The sequence below is a fragment of the Hyperolius riggenbachi genome, chromosome 2 (assembly GCF_040937935.1).
Source record: "Hyperolius riggenbachi isolate aHypRig1 chromosome 2, aHypRig1.pri, whole genome shotgun sequence".
NCBI lineage: Eukaryota > Metazoa > Chordata > Amphibia > Anura > Hyperoliidae > Hyperolius > Hyperolius riggenbachi.
Genome location: NC_090647.1, coordinates 533207326 through 533230685, shown reverse-complemented (window position 1 = coordinate 533230685; position 23360 = coordinate 533207326). Strand labels below are relative to the sequence as shown.

At 44.7% G+C, this 23360-nt stretch overlaps 1 protein-coding gene across 5 annotated transcripts in view; it reads left to right on the top strand.

Moving 5' to 3' along the window:
- Positions 1-23360, top strand: part of COL8A1 (collagen type VIII alpha 1 chain) — a 196953-nt gene that overhangs the window by 120178 nt on the left and 53415 nt on the right. The window contains exon 1 of one of the 5 annotated variants that reach the window (XM_068270676.1): positions 22283-22356. The exons of the other annotated variants lie outside the window; for them this stretch is intronic. The gene's annotated coding sequence lies outside the window, so the exon portion shown is untranslated. Of the gene's footprint in view, positions 1-22282; positions 22357-23360 lie in introns of those variants that run through there. 5 annotated transcript variants of the gene reach the window in all.

Genomic DNA, 23360 nt, shown 5'->3' with positions numbered 1-23360 from the left:
TTCGATCACTAGTCGTTCGTTTTTTTGGGGTCTATTAATCGAAACTATAATGAGATTATGACTATTTTCACATACGTTTTCAACACTCGATTCGTTTACCGAACGAATCGAAGGCTAAAACGAAGGCAAAAACGCAACGTGTATTCCCAGCATTAGACTTAAAGGATATGTCAGGCAATCTATGCTACCCCCAGATCTACTTACCCGGGGCTTCCTCCAGCCCCTTGCATCTGACAAGTCCCTGGTTGCAGCTCTGCTCCCAGTACATACATACACACACAGCCGTATTATTTTACTACATGAGAGCACATGCTATATGGAGGAACAACAATGACATGCTGAACATAACATACAGTATTCACTGTAACTTTTGCAAAACGCTCAGAATGTCACTGATTGATACTGTTATTAGGGGATCTCAATGAGGCAGCCAGCCAGACATCAATCTTTCCCATTCCACTGTGTCCAGTAATCAGACACCATAAGGTCAGGTCACTAGCCTGTGTGTGATAAGAATCTAGGAATCTCTTCTGAGGGAAAGTCTACAACTTTTTTTTCAACTGTGACTCCTCTGTTTGTAATGTTGTACATGAAGTCATCAGAACAGCTGCAGTGTGAGGCAGATGTTTTTTTTTACGAACCCTAGGGAGCAGGGACAGTGTACAAATTCCAAAGTGTGTATGACTCCTTATCTGTGTGGTGTATACATGCAGTCAACATAACAATGGTACGAGAGTAGAATACATTTTCTCTCCATGCCCTTAGTTGCTAGTCATTCTCTCAAACTTTTTGCCCCACGAGGCCCCCTTTGGCTTCTGGGCCCCCCTGCGGAGGCATCCCTTGCAGGGTCTATCGTTAGGCCCCTGGCCACTACTATTGTGTTTTCATACAAACGGAAGATAGTCGTCAGGTTCACCTTAAGCACAAGGAAGAACAAATATTTGAGGCCTACTACTATTTATTTTACTAATAGGCAGTTGTAATATGCATGTCGTAGATGCTGTGCTACTTGCACAATTTAAAACTGCTGACTACTGTGCTCACGACAGGGGGGAAGGAGAGGGGAGGGGGCATACGAGTGGTGGCTCTGCAGCGGGGGGACTCTGTGATGGGCACGCGTGGCGGGGGGGACAACGACACATGATGGATTCTTAAAAAGAATTGGGGATTGCTGGTTTACAAACTAGTGTCAGAAATGCGAGCTACAAGTTTGTATGTTTTTTTGCATAAAAAATCAAATGGTTCAATTCTCTCGGATGTTAGTCCACAATCAGTGCCAATATTTTACAGTTATAGAAGTCATATAGTGCCTATAACTTTACAGACTAATGGAAAAGATTCAATCTAAGGTGAGAGAGATATGAACGCTGACATTTATTTCCTTTTAGACGATGCACACTGTCTGGCTATCCCGCTTATTCTCTGCCTGTAATACTTTTAGCCATAGATGCTGAACAAGCATGCAGATCAGATGTCTATGGCAAATCTGACAAGATTAGCTGCATGCTTGTTTGTGATTTAGACCCTACTTAGACCCTACTGGCCAGAAAGATCAGCAGCACTGCCGAGTAACTGGTATTGTTTAAAAGGAAATAAATATAGCAGCTTCCATATCACCCTCACCTTGGGTTCCTTTTAAAGAAAGTTATGTGGGGTTCTTCTTCCAGCCTCTTGAAGTCTGTGGGCTCCCTCTGTGTCCGTCCCGAACATTCTCCAGCTCCCTTCCTAGTGCCTAATCCTAACCTCCCCCCAGATACCAGAGCCGGATCATCCACAAGGCAACCTAGGCAGTTGCTTAGGGCGTAGAAAATGTATAGCGGCCTTTTGGATGCTAGCCCCCACCAAATCTTACACAAAAAAAAAAACAGGTGACCATCAGTAGTGGCAGGCCGAATTTACCATAAGGCACTGTAGACACGTGCCTACAGGCGCCTGATTATGGAAAGGCGGCTCACTCCTCTCCCAGAGAGCCTCCCTCCCTCCTACCCTATGCAGAGTGCCGAGCAGAACATAGATGAGAAGTTACTCACCCTGCTCTCGGCATTCCACTAACAATATCTCCCTTCAGTTGGGGGCACCACTAGCTACTTAAAGGATACCCGAAGTGACATGTGACATGATGAGACATGTGTATGTACAGCGCCTAGCACACAAATAACTATGCTGTTTCCTTTTTTTCTTTCTCTGCCTGAAAGAGTTAAATATCAGGTATGTAAGTAGCTGACTCAGTCCTGACTCAGACAGGAAGTGACTACAGTGTGACCCTCACTGATAAGAAATTCCCCCTTTTGTCTCTTTCTTGCTTTCAGAAGCCATTTTCTGCTAGGAAAGTGTTTTATAGTTGGAATTTCTTGTGAGGGTCACACTGTAGTCACTTCCTGTCTGAGTCAGGACTGAGTCAGCCACTTACATACCTGATATTTAACTCTTTCAGGCAGATGTCACTTCGGGTATCACATGTCACTTCGGGTATCCTGTAATACTGAGGGTACCTCTGGCTACCTAATACTAAGGGTACAGCTACCTATGACAGGCAAGGGAGAAGTGACAGCTGGGCTAGCCAGCTTCCTTGCGGTTCGGTTCAGCAGGTGTTTGTGGGTTCATGGAGGGTTAAGTCTAGGGTGCCAGGACATCTGTGCCTATTGGCTCCCGTGATGTAAATCCGGGTCTGAGTGGTGGGCAAAAACTGCTATCTTGCCTAGGGCCCCATTTCATCTTAATCCTTTTCTGCTAATACCTAACTCTAACCTCGGCACCAAACAACCGTTACTTTTGACTATTTTGATAGTTCTGATCGGTTACAAACGCCTTATCGGATGCGTACTATGGGCATATATTAGATGCCTGCTCATCCCCAGGCCCAATTGACCTGGTCTACCAAAATCAATCAGATTGTGATTCACTACTACACTACACTGCACACTCAGTGTCAATAGATAGTTACCAGAAACCTACTGAACAAAACAAAGGCTCCCGGCGCACTCCCCTCTTGTCATATGAGGTGCATAATGGTTAATCCACCAGAGCACCAGTCAGGACAACCATACGTAGCACCACCAGGCCCAGCCAAATGACGTAACAACGCAGAGTTGGTTATATAAGGAGCACTCCGCTTTGGACGGCATAGTTATCACGGAAGTTAATTTTGAGATTGGTAGTACAAATGAAATAAGTGACTTTGAATGAGGGATGATGGTCGGGGCCAGCAGAACTGGTGCTAGCATCTCTGAAACGAGGACTCTTTTAGGATTTTCTCGCACAACAGTATCTTGGGTGTTTAGAGAGAGGCAACTGAGAGAAAAAACTTCAAGCGATAAGGACTATTCTGGTCAAAAAAGGCTGGTGCACGAGAGAGGTGAAAAGCGAGTAGCACGCATAGTCTGCAGCAACAGAAGGGCAACAACACAACAAATTACAACTGAATTAATTGCAGGAGCATCACAAAGCAATATCACAAAAAGACGAACTTTGCAGGAGACCATCAAGAGTGCCTTTGGCATCAGAAAAATAGGGAAAGACGCCTGTTGTGGGCCCTTGCCACTGTGCTCAATCGGTCTCAAATTGGTTTGAGGAACATCAACCAGAGTTTAACCTGCTTCCATGGCCAACTCAGTCCCCTGACCTCAATCCTAGTGAGCATTTGTGGGGCGAAATCGAAAGATCACTCCAAAGCTTGGAAACGCCACCATCCAATCTGACCCAACTTAGAGCTGCCATTATGTCAGCATGGGCCAACATTTCTCAGCAACGTTTTTGGCATCTTGTTGAGTCCATGCCAAGAAGAATATCGGCTGTCATCAGAGCTAAAGGTGGACCAACTCGTTATTGGAGGGTGTTTCTAAATTTTGGCCACTTATTGTATATAGCTATAGGAAGTGTTTCTGATGCTGAAATCAGGATATTTTAGGTAACATTGAAAATCCTGAAAAATGTACTGCATTCTACTGTACATCATTACAGTCCCTCTTTAACGTGTTGTACATTTTAGCACCCCTTTATTTATCTGTGTAGCCACCTATCCCTCTGATCCTGATAGGGGTCACGTCAGGATCTTCATGCGTGACATTTTTGTCTGGGCAAGGTTTAATCACACAAACAGCAGGCATGTGAGAGAATTGGCAGCTACCTGATACAAGTCACATGTTCCTGGCCCCTCTCTTCATCTGTCACTACACATATCCCCCTCACCATGCTCCACAACAGGCAGACTTGTCTGGCCTCTTCCGACTACACAACTCTAACCTCTAACAACTCACAGAATACAAAGAAACAAGGAAATTGCGACACTGCAGAGTCAGAGCTTTTCTGCTTAGTTCAAAAGTACCAATAACTCACTCATTTCCTAGAGTTACAGAGTACCCAGCAAGCTTATGGTGAACCAGAACTCCTAGGATGTAAGGGTCTAAAAAGGACCAAAAAGCCCTCTTACAAAATGGTATGCAAAACAGAAATGTGCCTTCTTTAAATAGAAGGTATTTGTGATTTATTCAGTTTGGAATGCATTTTGAGGTGCCCCACAATGCATCACTGCTGAATATGCAAATCAGCCCTTTGTTGTTCCTGAAAGCTAAACCACACCTCCAGAACCGCTGGAATGCAATGATACATCAGCTTTATTGTGGCTCTGTACAATTAATAAGCTGAGATCATTGCATTCCAGCGGTTCTGGAGGTGTGTTTAGCTTTCGGGGACAACAAAGGGATGACTTGCATATTCAGCAGTGATGCATTGTGGGACACCTCATATACTAATTTCCTAAAGAAAGTGTATGCGCCGTACAAAATGATGCTCTTCTTCCTATTAGGGTTCATTCATGGCATGGGCTCTGTGGTGTTATTGTGTTCATTAATGGTACAATTCACTAGACGATCGATCGTTCAATTCGATCGTAATGATCAATCAGGGGTACGTCAGGTCCATGGGTCATCAGGAAATCGAACAACCTACCTACCACATTACAAGGATTGTAGCAATAAAAAACAGTAAGTAGGAGGCAGTGTAGTACTGTCAATCCTCCCCTAGATGGCAGTGTTGGCACGCAGGTTAGATAGCAGAAGGCTTCTGCTACCAATTTCTGTAAAGCCCAAAGTCATGTGATGCCACAATCACATGACCATGTACATGGGCTTTCTGAGCATGCTCATCTATGGTGCTAACGCACTGCGTTATCTGTCACACTGTATGCTTTTTGTTGCTCAGCACCATACCTTCCAACTTTTTGAGATGAGAAAGAGGACACTTAAGCCACGCCCTCATCACACCCCATCACACGCCCCGTAACGCCCCTAGTCACGCATACCATAAAGATTTAATAAGAAGAATGTTGTTTTATAATTCAAACCACACTTGTCCTTTCTATCCTGGTTCATTTTCCTTCATATTACCATTTTAGAATTAGTAATATTCAATTTAAAGGATGGGAATAAAGTTTAGAGTCAATCAAATACATTTTTTAGTAATATATTTACCTAGAAAGAGGGACAAAGTCCTGAAAGAGGGACAAATGAGGAGGAAAGAGGGACAGGGCGCCCAAAGAGGGACTGTCCCTCCAAAAGAGGGACAGTTGGGAGCTATGCAGCACTGCTCTATTCATTGTAACCAAAGAGTCAGTGCTGCACAGGAGAACAATACAAGTGGATGTACTGTAATACAAGTGGATGTACTGTGCTATACTTGTCCAAATAGGCTTAACATTATGTTTGCAGTGGGTATAGCTGCATACAAATGTTGCATGAGAATTTATATGCATAAAAAAATGAAGAAAAAAAAAAAAAAAAAAACATCGGACTGATCTTAGCTATTGTTAGAGTTTAAGTTAAGTTTTAGTGGATGGAAATGGACATGAACAGTCGGCTTTAAGGGGCTGAGAATGAGAGAAGGATCTATGCTATAAATTGCCACATCGGGTATTTTCTATTTTTAGTTATGCTAAAAGTGCAACTTTTGTTATCACAGTTTTAAGACATTGGCCTCAATTCACTAAGATCATGCTGGAGATAATAAGGCAAGAGAAAACTTACCTCCACACAGTGAGAGAGTTATCTTATCTCTTCATTCCATAAGTTACCTCCTCTGTAGTTATTTTACCTCCTCTGTAGTTAATTTACCCTCTCTGTAGTTAATTTACCTCCTCTGTAGTTATTTTCACACGCCTCTCTTTAACTCTGGAGTTATTTTAAGGATTGGAGAGTTAACTTAAAGACAGAAGAGTTAACTTTTAGGCTTGCCTGAGGTAAAATGTTTCCTGAATACTACATGCCTTATCACCATGGTAACAACTCTAGAAGAGTTATTAAAGACAGGAGATAAGCTTAGTGAATTGAGGCCATAGTAATTTAACCATTTCAGCCGGCAGGTATTTTTCACCTTATGCAACAGAGACATTTTCACCTCCCATTCATTCGCCAATAACTTTATATCACTAATTATCACAATGAATTGATCTATATCTTGTTTTTTCCGCCACCAATTAGGCTTTGTTTAGTTGGTACATTTTGCTAAGAATTATTTTTTCTAAATGCATTTTAATAGGAATATTAAGAAAAAAAATGGAAAAAAATCATTATTTCTCAGTTTTAGTCCATTATAGCTTTAAAATAATACATGCTGCCATAATTAAAATCTATGTATTTTATTTGCCCATTTGTCCCAGTTATTACACCATTTAAATTATGTCCCTATCACAATGTATGGCGCCAACATTTTATTTGGAAATAAAGATGCATTTTGCAGTTTTGCGTCCATCACTATTTACAAGAATAAATTTAAAACATATTCGTAATTCACCATCTTCACGTGCATCTTAAAAAAGTTTAGACCCTTAGTTAACTATTTATGCTTTTTTTGTAATTTTTTTTTCATAAAAAAATTTATTTAGGTAATTTTTGGTGTGGGAGGTAAACAGTTAATTTTAAATGTAATAATATGTGTTTATTTAATAAAAAATGTATGAGGATGTAGTTTTACTATTTGGCCACAAGATGGCCACAGTCAAAAAAAATTTTTAATCCTGGAAGTGAACGCTCTCGCTTCCAGGAAGCATAAGGATAAGAAGCCGTCGATTTTTCTGGCGGGAACTTAGATCAATGTATGGGAACTATGTTCCCATTCATTGATCTCCGTCACTCAGACAATCACGTCCAGGCGGCAGGAATGATTAAACTTGCATTATACGAAGTGGATAAAAAATGAATATATAACATTAGTTATGTTAATTAAAATCTATATATATAAAATCGGATGTATGTATGTGCGTGTGTGTGTGTGCGTGTGTGTGTATGTGCCGCGATCACGCAAAAACGGCTTGACCGATTTGAACGAAACTTGGTACACAGATCCCTTACTACCTGGGATGATATGTTCTGGGGGTCTCGCGGCCCCCCTGCACATGTGGGCGGAGCTACAAACAGCTAATCAGATTCCACCCATTCAAGTCAATGGAAAAAATGTAAAAGGCTGCCATTCTCACAGTAATCAAGCCAGAGTCCCCACACATGGCACAGTTGGTCACTTGGAACAGCAAATCAAATTTCAGCCGTTCATTTTACATGGTAAAATGTAAACTGCAGCCATTCTTAGACTGTTAATCGCAGGGTTCTCAAACTTGGCGCACTTGGTCACTGGGTGAATGCGATTAAGATTCAAGAAAATGGGTGGAGCCTACAACAGCCAATCAAAATTCACCTATTGATTTTCAAGGGGAATATTTAAACTGCTGCTATTCTTACACTTTTAATGGCAGAGGCTTCAAACTTGCTACAGTCAGTCAGTGGGTGACTGGGGTCCAAATTCACTAAAGGGGCAGGGCCACATACAGCCAATCAGATTTCCTTGGTGGATAAACTGCTTCAAATCACACTTTTTTGATGCCAGGAACCTGAAAACTCACACACTTGGTCATTGGGTGACTGTGTGTCAAGGTTACAAAAAGTGGGCGGAGCTAAAAACAAATTTCACTGGAAAATATAAACTGCAGCCATTCTTACACCGTTAATAGCAGGGTTCTCAAACTTTGCACAGTTGGTCATTGGGTGACAGATTAAGATTTTGGAAGGTGGGTGGAGCCTACAACAGCCAATAAAAATTCACCTTTTGATTTTCAAAGGGAATGTTTCATCTGCTACCATTCTCTTATACTGGTAATAGCAGATGCCTCAAACCTGGTACAGTTGGTCACTGGGTGACTAGGGTCCAAATTCAGGAAGGGGGCGGAGCCACAAACAGCCAGATTTGTTTGTTTTTCAATGGGAATATACAAAGTATTGATACCAGGGCCGGCCTTAGGTTTCACAGCGCCCTGAGCAGAACCAGATTTTGGTGCCCCCCCCCCCAAATTCATCCTCTTCGCGTGTGAGCGCACCACACACATACACTAATGGGGGGGGGGGGGATCTGCTGACTAAATACACTAAAAGGGGATCTGCGACTGTAAGACTAGTAGCCTAAGCCTATATACACTAAAGAGGGGATCTGCCTACAGTAAAGGTTAGATAGGTAGCTGCCCCCAGTATAGATTAGATAGGTAGCTGCCCCCCCCAGTATAGGTTAGATAGGTAGCTGCCCCCAGTATAGCTTAGATAGGTAGCTGCTGCCCCCAGTATAGATTAGATAGGTAGCTGCTGCCCCCAGTATAGATTAGATAGGTAGCTGCTGCCCCCAGTATAGATTAGATAGGTAGCTGCTGCCCCAGTATAGATTAGATAGGTAGCTGCCCCCCCCCCCCAGTATAGATTAGATAGGTAGCTGCCCCCCCCCCCCCCAGTATAGGTTAGATAGGTAGCTGCCCCCCCAGTATAGGTTAGATAGGTAGGTTCCCTCAGTATAGTATAGATAGGTAGCTGCCCCCAGTATAGGTTAGATAGGTAGCTGCCCCCAGTATAGGTTAGATAGGTAGCTGCCCCCAGTATAGGTTAGATAGGTAGCTGCCCCCAGTATAGATTAGATAAGTAGCTGCCCCCAGCATAGGTTAGATAGGTAGCTGCCCCCAGCATAGGTTAGATAGGTAGCTGCCCCCAGTATAGATTAGATAGGTAGGTGCCCCCAGTATAGGTTAGATAGGTAGCTGCCCCCAGTATAAGTTAGATAGGTAGCTGCCCCTCCAGTATAGGTTAGATAGGTAGGTGCCCCCAGTATAGGTTAGATAGGTAGGTGCCCCCAGTATAGATTAGATAGGTAGCTGCCCCCCCCCAGTATAGGTTAGATAGGTAGGTGCCCCCAGTATAGATTACATAGGTAGCTGCCCCCCCCCCCCCCGTATAGGTTAGATAGGTAGGTGCCCCCAGTATAGATTAGATAGGTAGCTGCCCCCCCCAGTATAGGTTAGATAGGTAGGTGCCCCCAGTATAGATTAGATAGGTAGCTGCCTGCCCCCCAGTATAGATTAGATAGGTAGCTGCCCCCCCAGTACAGGCTAGATAGGTAGGTGCCCCCAGTATAGATTAGATAGGTAGCTGCCTGCCCCCCAGTATAGATTAGATAGGTAGCTGCCCCCCCAGTACAGGCTAGATAGGTAGGTGCCCCCAGTATAGATTAGATAGGTAGCTGCCTGCCCCCCAGTATAGATTAGATAGGTAGCTGCCCCCCCAGTACAGGCTAGATAGGTAGGTGCCCCCAGTATAGATTAGGTAGGTAGGTAGGTGCTCCCCTCCCCTCATACTGGAGGGGGAGCCGCGGGGAGGGCAGCCCGACCTCTCCCTCCCTTCCTCTCCGGGCCACCCTCCGTGCTCCCCCCTCCGATGCTGCTGCAGACTGCAGAGAGAACAACTCACCTCCCTGGTTCCGATCGCCGGCGCCTCTCACGGTGTATCACTTGCCGCTGGTCTCCTCTTGTACATTGACACTGATACACAGTAAACTTCCTGTTAAGCAGGAAGTTTATTGTGCATCAGTGACAATGTACAAGAGGAGACCAGCGGCAAGTGAGAGGCGCCGGCGATCGGAACCAGGGAGGTGAGTTGTTCTCACTGCTGGCTGCAGTCTGCACTCTGCAGGGGGGAGCACGGAGAGCGCCCGGAGAGGAGGGAGGGAGAGGACGGGCTGCTCTCCCCGCGGCTCCCCCCTCCATCACGGTGGCCGCACGGGGGGGGGGGGCGGAGCGAGACGGACACAGCCAGCTACATGCAGCCAGGCGGCAGGAGCGCCCCCTGGAAGCCGGCGCCCTGAGCGATCGCACAGGTCGCTCAGGTCAAAGGCCGGCCCTGATTGATACCAAGGACCCCAAAGCTGATAAACTTGATGATTGAGTGACTGTATGTCAAGGTTAGAAAAAGTGGGCGGTGCCAACCAGGGGCGTAGCAATAGGGGGTGCAGAGGTAGCGACCGCACCGGGGCCCTTGGGCCAGAGGGGCCCCGAAGGGTCCACCCTCTATCACAGTATTAGCTCTCTATTGGTCCTGTGCTGGTAATAATCACTTCTATAGATGCTTTGAATAGTAGTAATCCTTAACACACCCAATCCCCTTCTTGCACCTCTGACACAGTGGTTGTCCTTGGCAAGTTTTGGTGCGCTGTATCAATTGCTATGTATAAAGTTCTTGGGGGGGGCCCCATGTAAAACCTGCACCAGGGCCCACAGCTCCTTAGCTACGCCACTGGTGCCAACAACTTCATTTGTTACATTGCAGGGTTCCCAAACTTTACACAATTGCCCACTGGGTGACTGGGATGAATATTCAGAAATGTGGGTGGAGCCTACAACAGCCAATCAAAATGTACCTATTGATTTTCAAGGGGAATATTCACATTGCTACCATTCTTACACTGTTAGTGGCAGAGGCCTCAAACCTGATACAGTCAGTCATTGGGTGACTGGGGTCCAAATTCACTAAAGGGGTGGAGCCACAAACAGCCAATCAGATTTGTTAGATTGATTTCAGCTATTCTGTTATTGGCAGGGTTCTCAAACGTGACACAGTTGGCCACTGGGTGACTGGGACTAATATTCAGAAAAGTGGGTGGAGCCTACAGCAGCCAATCAAAATTCACCTTTTGATTTTCAAGGGGAATATTTACATTGCTGCCATTCATGCACTCTTAATGGCAGAGGCCTAACATCTGCTACAGTCAGTCACTGGGAGACTGGGGCTTAAATTCTGAAGGTAGCGGGCCAAAAACAGCCAATCAGATTTGTTTAATTTCAATGGTAAAATGCAACTTATTGATGCCAAACACCCCAAAGCTCATAAACTTGGTCATTAAGTGACTGTATGTCAAGATTAGAAATAGTGGGCGGAGCCAAAAACAACTAACTTTTTTCATGGGGAAATGTAAACTGCAGCTTTTCTTACACTGTTAATGGCAAGGTTCTCAAACTTCACACAGTTGGTCACTGGGTGACTAGGATTAATATTTGGAAAAGTAGGTGGAGCCTACAAGAGCCAATCAAAATTCACCTATTGATTTTCAAGGGGAATATTGAAACTGCAGCCATTCTCACACTGTTAATGGCAGAGGCCTCAAACCTGCTACATTCGGGCGTTAAGTGTTTGGGGTTCAAATTCAGTAAAGGGGCAGAGCCAAAAACAGCCAGATTTCTTTGCTGGATAAACTGCTTCCATTAGCACAATTTTGATGCCAGGAACCCAAAAACTCACAAACTTGGTCACTGAGTAGTGACTGTGTGTCAAGGTTACAAAAAGTGGGTGGGGTTAAAAACAGATTTTTCTGGGAAATTGTATACTGCAGCCCTTCTTCACTGTTAATGGCAGGGTTCTCAAACTTAGCATAGCTGGTTACTGGGTGACTGGGATTAATATTCAGAAAAGTGGGTGGAGCCTAAAAATGCCAATCAAAAATCACATGTCACTTTTCAAGGAGAATATTAAAATTGCTGCCATTCTTGTACTGTTAATGGCACAAGCCTCAAACCTGGTACAGTTGGTCATTGGGTCACTGAGGTTCAAATTCAGAAAAGGGACAGAACCACAAACAGTTAATCAGATTTGTTTCATTTCATGGGAAAATACAAATTATTGATTCCAAGGACCCCAAAACTCACAAACTTGGGCATTGAGTAGTGACTTTGTGTCCAGGTTACAAAAAGTGGGCGGAGCCAAAAACAAATTTCACTGGAAAAGTGCAAACTGTAGCCATTCTTACACTGTTTATTTCAGGGTTCCCAATCTTTGCCCTGATGGTCACTGAGATTAATATTCAGGGAAGTGGGTGGAGCCTATAATAGCCAATCAAAATTCACCTGTTGATTTTCAAGTGGAATATTTAAATTGCTGCCATTTTTACACTGTTAATAGCAGATGCCTCAAACCTGCTACAGTTGGTCATTGGGTGACTGGGGTTCAAATGCTGGAGAGGGGTGGAGCCACAAACAGCCTATCTGATTTGTTTAATTTCTATGGGAATATACAAATTATTGATGCCAAGGACTCCAAAGCTCACAAACTTGGTCATTGAGTGTTTGTGTGTTAGGGTTAGAAAGTGGGCGGAGCCAACACCAGTCAAATACATACACAGGCAACGCCGGGTCATCAGTGGCTGGAGACAAATACAAATTTCACTGGGAAAATGTAAACTGCAGCAATTCTGTTAATGGCAGGGTTTTTAAACGTTGCACAGTTGGTCACTGGGTGACTGGGATTAATATTCAGAAAAGTGGGTGGAGCCTACAAAAGTGAATCAAACTTCACCTATTGCTTTTCAAGGGGAATATTTAATTGCTACAATTCTTGCACTGTTAATGGCACAGGCCTCAAACCTGGTACAGTTGGTTATTGGGTGACTGGGGTTCAAATTCAGAAAAGGGGGTGGAGCCACACACAGCCAATTAGATTTGTTTCATTTCAATGCAAATTATTGGTGCCAAACAATGCAAAGCTCACAAACTTGGTCAGTGAGTAATTGTGTGTTAGGGTTAGAAAAAGTAGGTGGAGCCAACACCAGCCAAATACATACCCGGGCAACGCCGGGCAATCAGCTAGTAGATAATACAAATTTATAATAAAATCTCTTATTCACCCTGTTTTAAAAGAACAAGCAAATGTTTGTGATTTCATGGGGGCAGCCATCTTTTTCATGGGGACAGCCATTTTTTTGGTTGAAAGGAGGTGACAGGGAGCATGAGACACAGTTCCAACTGTCCTGTGTCCTGATCACCCCTCCACGCAGCACGCGCTAGGCTTCAAATCTCAAATTCTAAATTTAAAAACAAAAATTTGCGCCAAAACAGCAGAAGGAGAACAACAACATCAGAAATCCCATCATGCTTTGTACAGCATCAGGGGGAAAATGCCCGGGCAGATTTCTTCTGTGCAGCTAAAAATGAGGCTTGGGTAAGAAAAGCAAAGTTCTGATGCTGTGCAACTGAAAGATATACCAAGACTTTTCAGTGCTTCTGAGTAGATTTTTAGTCTTGAGGTTCACTTTAACCTCTTGCCGACCGCGTCACGCCGATGGCCCCAGGACCGCATAATGCCGATTGGTGTAAAGTCCTGGGGCTCTGTTTTGCAGGAGATCGCGCGCAGGCTGCACGCATCTCCTGCTTGGGGGGCGGAGTTCCGCCCCGCCTTCAGTCTTCGAGCGGCTATCGCCGCTCGGGAGACTGTTAGACGGCGTGATCGCCGTCTATTTACATGGTGCATCGATGCGATCAGCAGCAGTGCTGCACTGGGGACAAGAGAGCAATCGGCTCTCATAGGCAGAGGCCTATGACAGCCGATCGCCATAATTGGCTGGCTGTGGGGAGGGAGGGAGAAACAGGGTTTAAAAAAAAAAAAACGCCAACAATAATATTTATAAAAAAAATAAATAAACATGGGGGAGCGGTCAGACCCCACCAACAGAGAGCTCTGTTGTTGGGGAGGAAAGGGGGGGGGGGGGGAATCACTTGTGTGCTGTGTTTTGCAGCCCTGCAGCTTGGCAATTTTATTAAAAATGGCCTGGTCACTAGGGGGGTTTAGCACTGCAGTCCTCAAGAGGTTAATCCAAAACACCTGCAAAGGGTTCCTATTTCATATATTAGTTTTACCTTTTAAGTTGAATTACTGAAATAAATGGACTTTTGCACAATATTCACATTTTTCAAGTTTCACCTGTATTGGTAAATGATGTTGATATTTTACTACTGCTAAACCTAACCCTATTCTCAAACAGAGACCTCCCCTACCAATGCCAAAACCTAATAACTTCCCCCCCATCCCGATTCCTGATAACTGTAACTACCGCCCCCACCAATACCTTACCCTAACCACCCTCCCTGCTGACGCCTAACCACCTCCCCTGCAAAGCCTGCCCGTAATCCCCCAAACACCTTACCTTAGCAGCCCCCCCAACTGCCGCAAAACAACAAAAAAATATAAAACGGGCTATAGGCCCATACTAATATCAGCTAATGTGGACCGGAGTTTGCATAGTGGGGGGCCCCAGCACCCACTGTCTTATTGGAAGTCTCTGCTGCCCAATTTTCCTACATTTGCTGATATTAGTTTGGGCACCCATGGCGAAAGCCCATACTTCGACGGGGCCACCGCGGCCCATATTCCCTGCCTCCCATTAAAGTGAATGGGAACCACATTTAGAAAAAAATGAAGCAAATACTTACCTAAGGAAAGGGAAGGCTCTGGGTTGTATAGAGCCTCCCGTCTCCTCTCTCGGTGCTCTCTATCCTGTGCTGGCTCCCCCCCCCCCCCCCCCCGTTTCAAACCCCCTGCCGAAAGGGTATTTGGAAGTCTTCGGGAGCCGTGTCCTCCCGAAGACGTTGCGGCTCCATACTGCACAGGCGTGAGCGTGCAAGAGAGCGTGCTTGCGCAGGCGCAGTACAGGGCCGCCCTTCTTTAGGAGCACTCGGGCTCCATGAAGACTTCTGAAGCCTCCTTCGGCTGGGTAAAGCAGTATTTGACTTTGAATTTAGTCAAATACTGCTACCGGGCGAGCCAGCACTGGAACGAGGGGACCAGGAGAGGAGCCGGAAGGCTCTATAGGACCCAGAGCCTTCCCTTGGGTAAGTATCTGTCTCAGTTTTTTAAATGCGTCTCTCATTCACTTTAAACAGGCTGAAGTGTGTTTTTGAGATTCTCAGCGGTGCGGGGCAAGGTGTAAAGTCGCCGGCTTCAGCACAAGATCAGAGCATTAAACGGTTACGGAGACCCAAGTAACGTGTAAATTCCTCAGAATGCCAGAACTTTGGTTCGCCGTTGTGCAACGGTTAGAAGTACTAGGCAGAGCACCATCAACATTTCTGCACTCACTATAAATCTACAGCTGATGTCAAAATGCGAAAAATAGTCCCAGAACAGCAAACACATTGCCTGGAAATTGGCAGATCCGGTTATGAGACAGAGAGCAGGATTTATGCTCGGGATTACTGTCAGGGCTGCCGCATGGAACTACCCACAGCGTCCAAATCACATTCATATCATGGAAATGTCTAGATGTGTTGTCATGCAGATAATATCCTGACCTGAATAGCAAAGACTTGTCACCTCTTTATAGAGCAAGTTCAAGTTTGTGCTGCTGGTGCTGAACCGAACTGCCAGCTTCTGTTCTTTAGTTGTTGCACTGAGTAGTTTGCTACTGCCATCTTGTGGTCTTTTGGTAAACTGCATCAATATACTGAAGTTACATAGTTATTTGGGTTGAGAAAAAAGACAGGTCCATGGAGTTCAACCAGAAAATATGCCACAACACTAGCCTGCACCCTCACATATCCCTGTTCATCCAGAGGAAGGCGGAAACACCTTACAAAGCATGGTCCAATTATCCCCCCAAAAAAGAAAAAAAAATCCTTCCCGACTCCAGATGGCAATCAGATAAAATCCCTGGATCAACACCACTGGGCATTACAAAGTAATTATAGCCGTGGATGTCTTTCAACGCAAGGAAAGCATCTACGCCCCCCCTTAAACGCAATATAGAATTTGCCATAACTGCTTCATGTGGCAATACATCCCACATGTTAATCACTTTTACTGTAAAGAACCCTTTCCTAAATAAATGAGCAGATCATGTTTTCTGCACCAGCCTAGGGACAAAAAGCTCATCCGCCAAGGTTTATATTGCCCTCTGAAGTATTTATACATGTTAATTAGATCCCCTCTAAAGGTGGCCATACACTTATAGATTTGCAGCAGATTCGACCATCAGATAGATTTCTGTCAGATGCCTGTGAAGTCTAATCTAACCGGAATCTATCTGATGTGTGCCACACACTAGTATCAGATTTCCAATACATTTCAGAATGAAATCTATTGGAAATCGATAAATGCAATTTTGGACCATTAGATCCAATGCAACTCTATGGACCATCGTTCTGCTGCCAGCAGCAGATCGACCTAGATTTTCCATCCTGTCAGGTAGATCAAATCAATCGAAACCAGCCGCATATTGATCGAATGGGGAATTTGATAGAATCGATTTCTTATCGATCGATTCTATAGAATGGATTGATCGATCGATGGCTGAAATCGGCCAGTATATGGGCCCCTTAAGGCATTTTTTCTCCAGACTTAATACGCCCAGTTTATCTAACCTTTCTTGGTAAGTGAGACCTTCCATCCCTCGTATCAATTTTGTTGCTCGTCTCCCCTGCTCTAAAACTGCAATATCTTTCCTGTAATGTGGTGCCCAGAACTGAATTCCATATTCCAGATGCGGCCTTACTAGAGAAGTTTACAATATTTTGCTAACAAAACAACATTATATTTATTTTGCGCTTTTTTACCTGGCAGACTCAAAGCACATCAGGCTTGCAGTCACATACAAAGCTCTTAACAGGCGACCAGGAACATTAGGGAGCCTTGACCAGACTCCTTACTGTTTAATATACTGGCTTGAGTTGGGAATCTGACCCTGGTCAAAGCCTCAAACCCAACATTAAAGGCAGCAACCTTAAAGAGAACCCGAGGTGGGTTTGAAGAATATTATCTGCATACAGAGGCTGGATCTGCCTATACAGCCCAGCCTCTGTTGCTATCCCAAACCCCCCTAAGGTCCCCCTGCACTCTGCAATCCCTCCATACACCACAGCCACGCTGCTGACAAACAGCTTGTCAGAGCTGGCTGTGTTTATCTCTATAGTGTCAGTCTGCTGCTCTCCCCGCCTCCTGCAGAACTCCAGTCCCCGCCTGCATCCCTTCCCTCCCTGCTGATTGGAGGGAAGGGACGGGGGCAGGGACCGAAGCTATGCAGGAGGCGGGGGAGCAGCTGAGACTGACACTACAGATGTAAACACAGCCTCACAGCACGGCTGTGATTTATGAGGGATTGCAGAGTGCAGGGGGACCTTAGTGGGGTTTGGGATAGCAACAGAGGCTGGGCTGTAGAGGCATATCCAGCCTCTGTATGCAGATAACATTCTTTAAACACACCTCGGGTTCTCTTTAAAGTGTATCCGAGGCAAACCTTAAGACAAGAGATACTTACCTAAGAAGGGCCAAGCCCCTGGATCCTGCATGTCCTCCTGGCCCCCACCGTTGCCTTGCGCTTATCCCCGGTACATTGAGCTTGTCAGAAATGTTACGGGGCTGCGCTCCTCTTCATGCATAGGCACAAATATGGCTTTGCTTGGGTAGTATGCCGAAGCCACTCATACATGGCCGTTTCAGGCTGGCATTTCACACACAGTAGGGCACAGTGCTCATGCATGAAGGGGAAAGTGGTTGCGATCATAAAGGGGGTCCCGGGCAGCTGCGGTGGTCTCCAGGAGGAAGTAAGAAGCCTCTGGAGGATCCCTCTTAGGTAAGTATCTTATTTTTGTCCTAAGGTTTGGTTCAGGCACAGGGACGGTTCTTCCATGAACCAACATGAATCATGTGCTTCAGGACGACAACAATTAGAGGTGGCACCCCTCCCCGAATGTCCCCCTCCTCACACTTACCCTCCTAGCAGAGGGAGTTGAGCGCAGTGCCAGTGCCTGCAATGCACAGCCTGATGTGTCTCTACTCTTTGGTTCGGCTTTCAACTCACACGTCGGGGGGGGGGGGGGGGAGTGCTCTCTGTTTCATTCTGCACTGCACAGCTTGTTTCTAATCAGACCTGATAAAATCCCTGACTGAGTATTCAGTCTGGCTTTGCTATAATGACTCAGCTATAATGATTCCTGAGCAGAGCCAGCAGGGGGCAGCCTTGGACTTGAAAAGACATGAGAGAACACAGACTGAGCTATAAATATTCCTGAGCAAAGCCAGACTGAATGCTCGGTTAGGGATTTTATCAGGGCTGATAACAAGCAGGCTGTGCAGTGCAGAATGAAACAGAAAGCAAGGTAGGTGTTTTCTCTAATGTTCTCACTGATATATATGGTAAAATACATGAGGGTGCTTCATCTCTGGTTCCCTTTAACTGGTACGGTATGCATCTGTGATGGTTCTCATGTATAAACCTTCAAACACTATGCTGATTCAATAAGACCAAACACAATTTATGCTTATTGGAGAGAACTTGTTATAACAAAACCTAACTTTTAATATATTGCTAAAATCCTATGTGGCTTGTACTGCCTATCAATAACATTTACATGAAAGGACAATAGGGGGCTGAATCTCTAATACCCTTTAGTTATTGATAAAGCCACAGTAGTGTTAGGATGTTTTCCCCTCCTTAGGGGTCGATTCATAAAAGGCTGTGCGAAAAAAAAATCTGGTTAGGAAAATACCACAGTTGGTATTTTATACTTTTGTGTGCCAATTCATAAAATGTTCACAGGTGCAATCGAAGTTCTGTAAATTACCAAAGCCGATTGAAAAAAACCTGTTTCTAATAGCAGAAGAGAGTGGAGTGTCTCTGTGTTGTTACAAGCTGTTCCGTGCAGTGAGGGCAATGCAATAGTAAGAGGCATCCCGACATCCCTTTAGATGTACATGTTTTGTTATACTGCCTCTGCTGGCTCTGAATCTGTCTATTAGTCTCTCCCCACATATATATATATATATACAGCTGTGTATCCCAATATAGCACTCCTCATTATAGCCAGATGTGTCCCCAGGATCAGTGTTCCCCATTATAGCCAGATGTGCCCCCAGGATTAGCGCCCCTGCCCTATTATTGCATATGTGCACCCAACATTAAGTTATGGCCCTCAGGACCATCAGATGTGCCCCCCATTATGAAATCCCCCACCCCATTACCCAGATGGGCCCCAATAATAATTTCAAACCCCCCCATCAGATTTGTAACCCCCACCCTCTGTTATGGGCAGCCAGATGTGCCTTCCCTTACCACTATGCCCCCCCCTGTGGCCAGCTCGTTAAAAAAAAGCCCCTGCAAGATGAATATCTCACCTGAACTGGTTCCTGCGATCATCCTGCAGCTCCAGCCTCCATTCACCGCGCTTCAACTCAGCCCTGTGATACCGAACACCGGGTCCCGGCTTGATGACATCATCAGGCCGGGACCCGGATATTCAGCGTCACAGGGCTGAGTGAAGAGCGGTGAATGGAGGCTGGAACTGCAAGATGATCGCAGGAACCAGGTGAGATATTCATCTCGCAGGGGCATTTTTTTAACATTCCGACCACGGAGGGGGAGAGATGAAGGATCACGCTGTTTGCTACAGTGGTGATCATTCATCCGCAGGGGGAGGGGGTCACTAATTGGCTACAAGGGAACATGTTCCCTTTTGACAATTAGTAAGGCAGCTGACAGTGCCGAGGGGTGCGCTCTGGAGGCGCACCTCTTCCTGCACAAAAGGGCTGCAAGCAGGTCAGTATATCTACGTGGCTGTGGCTTGGAGGGTGCCACAGCTGACGTAGATATACTGTAGTGGTGGGGAAAGTGGTTAATTAACATAACTAATGTAACTTAATGACAGTATGCTTGTTTAGGCTGGAGTTCCTCTTTAACATTCTATTTAATTGCCACAGCTTAGAAGAACTTCAAGAAACTTTACATATGCCATGCTCAGGTGATTTTCCCCACTAGCTCCTACGCAACTTCAAACAGGAACCCAAGAGGTTAAACAGCCACACAGTCTAAGGTATTCAGGGGAAGCCTGTTTTGTTCTGATAGCTCTGCTGCTGCCTGGGGGGTTTAAAAGCTTGTCCTGCCTGAGTAGGCTGCGGGTCCTATCAGATCCATCAGCCAGACTTGCAGAAGACAGGGGGTGTTTCTATTGGCTCCCTGCTCCTGTAAGTCACAGCTCTCACTGCTTCTGCTTGTAAGTCACGGCTCCTCACACAGTCTCCACACTCTTTCCACCACTTCTCAGATAGTATTATTTTGTGGCTTTACAGCTTGTTGTAGGCTCTATGAATTGACATTTACTGACATGTGTTGAGGTAATTACCACACAAGTCGGTCATTTACCTCACTGCTCGGTAATTTTAGCTTTTCATGCAGTAGCTGCCTTTATGAATTGACATTGGCCTCAATTCACTAAGCTTAACTCCTGTCTTTAATAACTCTTCTGAGCTGTTTTACAGTTATTACCATGGTGATATAATTGTGATAACTGTAAAACAGCTCAGAAGAGTTATTAAAGACAGGAGTTAAGCTTAGTGAATTGAGGCCATTGTCTTGAGTACTCCGTAAAGTCAGCTGTTTTCTGCATTATTGAATGCGGTAATGCTTTATGAATCGACCCCTTAGCCTCACTAATCAGAATGGATTAAATATACACAAACACCACCCTCCACCTAGGCCAACATGTTTCACCCACATAAAAGTCTTGGGTCTTCGTCATGGGACATATACAAAGTGCAGTCGTGCATAAAACATCAAATTATAATACATTCGTATTATTCAAACATTGCTAAATGTGTACACCTGGAGTGAGATAAGTTGAATTCTTTCAAGCCTATTGTGTAACTTAAGACTGATATGCTGCTTTTCTCAGGCATTCCTTCTTGTTTAAAAATAACCCTTTTATCCTTATGTGCTGTAATGCAAATATTCATCTTTGACTGCTATCCTTAAATTTATTCAAATAGGTGATTAGGCTAGTGTCTACTTATAACATACATGTATGTTAGTCTACTTATAACATACATATGCTAATTCAAATCCACACTGCCCTGTGATTAGTGATGCATCTATTATCTATGAGTGATTTTTTTTCCTACCCCATCACCAGCGGTCTGTACTGTTAGTAACTTGTGTCCTGATGGAAGTCCAGATAAGATATCGGTTTGTGCATTTAGGCTTGTTTCACAGTGGGACGTTAAAGTCCCACGTTACAGCAGCCAGTAACGCAGCCTAACTCACAGCAATGTAAAATCAATGTGCTGTTCACAGTAACACGTTGCGTTACATTGTAACGCAGCACGTTAAAAACAAAGTGCTGCATGCTGTACGTTATACTGGGCTAAGACACGTTAGACTGTTTGCACATGCTCAGTAATGTTGGAGGAGGTGGTCTCCCCTCCTCCTCTGCGGCCAGCCACATGACTAATTAATATTCACTGCACTGCAGAGACTCGTGGTGGGACTGTAGTGTTGTACGGATCATGAACAAATCGTTCATTTGATCCGGATCTTTTTTATGAGTCGAATCATCCGGATCATCACAATGGATGTCTGTCTGGAAGAAACAGGAACATACAGAATGTACAGTGCAGGGAAAGTCCTGTCCTGCTAGTCATTTCACCCAGTCTGCTTCCCTAGTAAAATGATTCAAATGATCCGAATCCTTAAAAAGATCCGGACTTCCTATCACTAACCTGGAGCGGCTGCTTTGAGAGCTGCATAACGCAGCTCAATCTGACCTCCAACTTCAACACCACCATACATTGCATTAGGGGCACGTTATGCGAACATAACGTCCCCTAAAACGCAACGTCTTGGTGTGTAAGTAGCCTTAAAGCAAAGCTTTAATCGGGCAACACTGTGGTGTAGTGGTTAGCAATCTTCCCTTGCAGCACTGGGTCCCTGGCTTGAATCCCAGCTAGGGCACTATCTGCAAGGAGTTTGTATGTTCTCCCAGTGTCTGCGTGGGTTTCCTCTGGGCACTACGGTTTCCTCCCACATCCCAAAAACATACAAATAAGTTAATTTGCATTCCCCTAAATTGGCCCTAGCCTACGATACATACACTACAAAATACATACATAGACATATGACTATGGAAGAGATTAGAATGTGAGCTCCTCTGAGGGACAGTTAAAGAGAAACTCCAACTAAAAATTGAACTTTATCCCAATCAGTAGCTGATACCCCCTTTTACATGAGAAATCTATTCCTTTTCACAAACAAGACCATCAGGGGGCGCTGTATGACTGATATTGTGGTGAAACCCCTCCCTAAAGAAACCCCTCCCACAAGAAAAGTATGTGCTTTTTTGGCAGTTTCCTGTCTGTGAACATTGTTGCATTGTGGGAAATAGCTGTTACAGCTGTTTCCAACTGCCAAAAACCATGCAGCAGCTACATCACCTGCCAACACTAAAATGTTCACTGGAGTTCCTCTTTAAGTGACGTACGTAAAGACATACTGTACTCTGGATGCTGGCGCAATATATATCCTAAATAATAATAATAGCTGAAGTGTGACATAGGGGTTGATGCACAAAAGTGCAGCAATATTACAGTGCACACACAGCGCATGGCAGTATTACTGTTACTACCGGCAGTGTGTGTACCGTGAGTTACGCTATTAGTGTGACCCCTGATACTTGAGTAGTGTGAGCGCTGTAATGGTAATGTGTGTTACTAATGGTAACTCTCTTAGTAACACACATTACCGTAGCAACACTCACTCTACTGCAGGTAAAACATGTTACCATAGCAACACTCAAGTTACTTGAGTTCTGCAGTTTGTGCTAATAGTGTAACTCACGGTACATGCTTCCAGTAGTAACGGAAATATTGCCACATACTGTCTGTGCACGGCAATATTACGGCACTTTAGTGCATCTACCCCATGGTGCCAAATTCAGTAAACATTAGTCATTTTACCTTTACGCATGATGACTACACAGAACACGCTGTCTGCCATTAGCGCGACCCATGTTACCTGGGTAACTGTGTACTTGCGTAGCACACATTACCCTACTGACACAAGCGTTACCCAGGTTACATGGGTTGTGCTAATTGCACAAACGTGTGCTATGTAGTCAGCATAAGTAACTGCACCAGCACAATTGCCATGCGCTACCAATCTTAGCATGTTGAAGGGTTTTGAACCATGATGACATAAACATGGATACATGTAGTACTGGCCCAAATTATAACTTGACTGCATTGCATTGCACTGAATTTTTTTATTTAAAAAAAAACAGTGTTGTAGGAACATCGCATCTCCACTGCAATGCAAAAAAATAAGTGTAAAACCAGCCTAAATTCTCTTTCTAAAAAGAAGCGCATGTTCAAGAACTTATTCTTAATCACCCCAGCTAAGATTTATAGCTCAGGATGGATCTGCAACATTAACTAATAATAATATTTAACCCACTTCGCAAAAATGAAGTAAAGGCTTTTTTC